This window comes from Laetiporus sulphureus, assembly GCF_001632365.1.
Source record: "Laetiporus sulphureus 93-53 unplaced genomic scaffold LAESUscaffold_3, whole genome shotgun sequence".
Taxonomy (NCBI): domain Eukaryota; kingdom Fungi; phylum Basidiomycota; class Agaricomycetes; order Polyporales; family Laetiporaceae; genus Laetiporus; species Laetiporus sulphureus.
The window spans coordinates 1,188,227-1,193,007 of record NW_024468512.1 but is presented as its reverse complement, the minus strand read 5'-3'; positions in this window follow the sequence as shown (position 1 = coordinate 1,193,007).

The following is a 4,781-nucleotide window of genomic DNA, read 5'->3' as shown; positions in this document are numbered from 1 at the left end:
CCACTCATATCGGACCTAATGGATCGACTCCGTCATGCCAAGTATTTCGCGAAGCTTGACATTCGTGGAGCATATACCAATGTCCGAATTCGTCAAGGAGACGAATGGAAGGCTGCCTTCATCACAAAGCGTGGACTATTCGAACCCACCGTCATGTTCTTCGGAATGTGTAATGCGCCAGCAACCTTTCAGCGAATGATGAACGAAATATTCGCCGAAGAAATCGCCGAAGGATGGCTATTATGCTATCTGGATGATATTCTCATCCTTGCCGAAAGCGAAAAGGAGTTGGAAAAGAAGCTTGAACGAGTCATTAAGAAAATGGTCGACAATGACCTCTATCTCAAGCTGGAGAAATGCGTATTCAAGACTACGCGCACTGAATTCCTAGGACTAGTTCTCCTCCCAGGACGACTTCAAATGGATCCAGCAAAAGTCAATGGGATCATTAAATGGGAAGCTCGACTGGTGTAAAAGGAGTGCGAGCATTTCTAGGATTCGCCAACTTCTATCGGAAGTTCATTCGGAACTATTCTGAAATCGCAAGACCCTTAATTGATCTAACCAAGACCAAGGACGGGAATGTGTTCCATTGGACAAGCAAAGAACAAGCCGCTTTCGACTATCTTAAAAACGAGTTCGGCAAGGCACCAATACTGGTTATGCCGGACAAAGACAAGCCTTTTGTCATCGAAACCGACGCATCGGACTTTGCTACAGGAGCAGTCCTCATGCAGAAGGACGATAATGGTGATCTCCATGCCTGCGCATATTATTCCAAGTCGCTCTCCGACCCAGAACGAAATTATCAGATCTATGATAAGGAGTTGCTAGGAATCATCCGCGCACTCAAGGAATGGAGACACTATCTTGACGGAACAAAGGAGCCATTCCTCATACGCACAGATCATAAGAATCTGACGTACTTCAGGCAACCGCAGGACTTGAACCCAAGACAGCGAAGGTGGCAACTCTTCTTGTCTATGTTCAATTACAAGATTGTCCATACACCAGGACGACAAATGGTGCAAGCAGACGCGCTTTCACGATTATCCGAATTAGACAATCGACAGGATAACAAGTCACCTGCAATCCTGCTACCTGACGATCTCTTTATTGGCGCTATCGATACAGATATGGCGGAGCAAATCCGACAAGCGCTAACAAAAGATCCATCGGTACTTGCGTACAAGGACGGCCTAATGGAGGAACTCCCAGTTCCACGAGGCATGACAAAAGACGACATCAAGGATGCTGACAACGGTTTAATCACCATCCATGGACGCGTATATGTCCCAAACAATACTGCCTTGAAGAAGGAAATTGTTCGACGATACCATGAGGCCACTCCCCATGGTCATCCAGGAGTCTGGGTTACGCACCAACTAGTGCGCAAAGATTTCTGGTGGCCGGGAATGTATCGCTTCATCCAAAGCTACATCAATGGATGCGCTACCTGTCAGCAATCCAAAGCTGTTCATAACAAGGTCAAAGTTCCACTACAGCCCATAGGTCCTTCGCCCAATTCGCTACCTTTCAAGCAGGTTAGCGTAGATTTTATTACAGATCTACCAAAAAGCGAAGGCTTCGATTCAATAATGGTCGTGGTAGACCATGGGCTTAGTAAGGGGGTAATTCTATGTCCCTGCAAGAAGACGATCACGGCTTCGGAAACCGCCGAGCTATTCAGACGACAAGTTTGGAAACGCTTTGGGTTACCCGACAAGATCATCTCTGACAGAGGAACGCAATTCGCATCCAAAGTATTCCAAGCACTGTGCACTGCGCTCAAGATCAAGTCGGCTATGAGCACAGCCTATCATCCACAGACGGACGGTGAAACGGAGCGAATGAATCAAGAATTGGAAACATATCTTCGAATGTACTGTGCGGAACAACCGCATCGATGGAATCAATTCCTATCCGAAGCAGAGTTCGCGCACAATCTTCACACGCATTCAGTAACAAAGAAGTCACCATTCGAAATATGGTATGGCTATGAGCCCCGAGGAATGCCAGAACTGTTTCCTCAAGACGAGATCCCCGACGTGGATGCAAGACTCAAGCTTCTCAGCATGGTCCGCAAGGAGGCCACAGAAGGAATTGTCAAGGCAAAAGCCCGTGTATCTGCCAGGATCAAAGGAGGATCTCCGACGTTCAAGAAAGGAGACAGGGTCTGGCTGGAAGCCACCAATTTGAAAAGACCTTACAAATCGAACAAGCTAGCGCCGAAGCGAGAAGGACCATTCAGGATCAAGGAGGTTCTGGGACCACTCTCGTTCAAGTTAGACCTTCCTGCGACATGGAAGATTCATCCGGTGTTCCATGCGGCATTGCTCACGCCATACCGGCAGACCAATACACATGGGGAAAGTTATTCCACACCGCCTCCGGATCTTATCGAAGGAGAGGAAGAATTTGAAATCGAGTCTATAATTGGACATCGACTACGGCGCAGCAAGAACGAATATTTGGTAAAATGGGCTGGATATCCGCTCAGCGAAAGGTCGTGGGTAAAAGAGACAGAAATGGGCAATGCAGGAGAGCTGCTGAACGAGTATAAAAGGGAGCACAACTTGGCCTGAACCCTCAGTCCATGCCCCAATGCCTGTGCAGCATCCCGAGCTTCTTGAATCTGCTATCACCACTTTCGCGCATCTTATCGAAGTTCTCGAAGACGTCGAATCCCACTCCTCCCACGATCATCGTTACCAGGTCTTCCAGCAACTTGGAATCTATCTCGCTATCAGAGGGGCTGGATTCGCCATCGAGGATCTTGCCGACTTCGACCATACCAACGTCGAGTTCAACACGACCCATCCAAGTCATGATGGACCATCTCATCCAGAGAGCGGACGACGTCCACGAAGTCCACCTCCTGGACGGCTTCAGGTCAACTCAACGACAGCCATATCTAACCCCTCGCCCCAGCGGGTTAATCAGAATCCCTTATCCGTTTCCATTCCAAACGGACAAGCCGAAGGTAACGCTAGAGGACGACGTCGATATCGACCTAGACGGAACATGGGGAACGTTCATGAGAATGAACTACCCAATGTACCTAACGGAGGAACTCAACCTGCCCCGGCTAGAGCCAGATCGACGCCGGACTATCCTAACAGCCATCTACGCCAGCCTTCCAGTGGGAATCCTCCCACCATCGTACGCTCTAAATCATCCGCTACACTTTGATATCTTACCAGCAGCGCTCTCATTCACTCTGGATGCATTCAGTGTCGTACACAGTACCGTATCAAGGACAATGACAATACCAGCGGAAGAACACACGGGAATGGCGAACATCCACATCACGGACTGGTATGAAGAAGAAGAACGGCTGCTTGAAGGTATAAGTAGCGGCCCTCCTTTCCCCCTACTGGACCATCGCCTCCTCCTACTCGAGTGGGAACTCTATGAGGAAATCTACCCTTGGGATAAAGAGAATCGCCCTGCTCTACCACCGCCACCAATGTCGCTCAACATCCGTGTCACCACCACCGTCACTCGCAGCACATCGGAGCCAGGGCTACTCCTCGACAGTGATGGAGACGACCTCCCGCTTCTCGGCAACCTAAGCGATGAAGCACTGGCTGAATCATGGAGGAGTGCCCGGTGGGGAGATGACAAAGACGAGACAGGTCGTTGGATGACGGGAGGATCTTGGACGATGGGAGGATCTTGGACGATGGGAGGATCTTGGACGACAGGGAGAGCCTGGGGTGACGACGATGAACAGGCAAGGAATGCCGACGATGAACAAACCAGCTACCCCTGCCGTCCTGATGCCACCTACCCCTACAATGCCATCCCCGAGGATGGATCGCAACCTGCACCGGCTGACACCATCAAGGAGCAAATAAGGTACGCTCGAACGGTCAAGTCTTCGAGCAACCCAGCGGCAGGACAGGTATCGCTCATCGCCCCAGACGTAGCATCACCCTATGATGTCTTCATCGCTACGCCACTAACATTCCTCATGGAACGCGATGGCCATCATCTCTACGTCCATCGTACGGGCATGGGCGACTTCGCCACCTTTCACGCCTTCGTCTTCACTTGGGACAACCAGAAGGTCGCCTGGCACCTCTACTCGGAGGACTCACCGCACCGTGTCTTCAGTCAATGGGTTGCTCTGCTCTATCCGCCACCCATTCCAGGCATGCACGACTGGTATCCAACACCCAACCGGACGCATATGATCAGCGTTCGTTTCGCGGGCAAGGAAGAGGGCGTCGAACAATACGAGGTCGAACTTTTCAGGACGTTCTCCGATCAAGTCCACTACGGAGATGCCAAGACACCTCGTGAGTTCACGCCGGTCATCTTCCAACCCCTCGTTGCCATGATCGAGCGGCCTGGATGGCTTACCAACGGTGTCGAAGCACTGAAGGCGGTCCTCTATGAAGACGGATCCATCTCGCACTGGGCACCCACCGAGTTTCATCCTCAACCCCAAGAGGATCTCGACGCTGACTGGGAGGTCGTACCCCACACCACCATCCCAGTCTATGGCTATGTAGGTGTCCGCGGAGGGCGATGATGGGTTAGTTTGGTGAGTGGTCGTCAAGGGTCTTGCCGGTTGGAAGGGGGAGCTTGTGTTATGGTTTCAGCGCTTCATGGTCACGTGACAGTTTACGTTGCACGTGACACTTACTATTTATGGTTCATAGGTCTTGTGGACATATCCTAGGGTTAGCAGTTTTCGTTTTTACGATTTACTCACTCAGGCCATGCAAACTAGACCTTCGTGTTTCAGGTTTCTATTTCACCTGTACTAACAT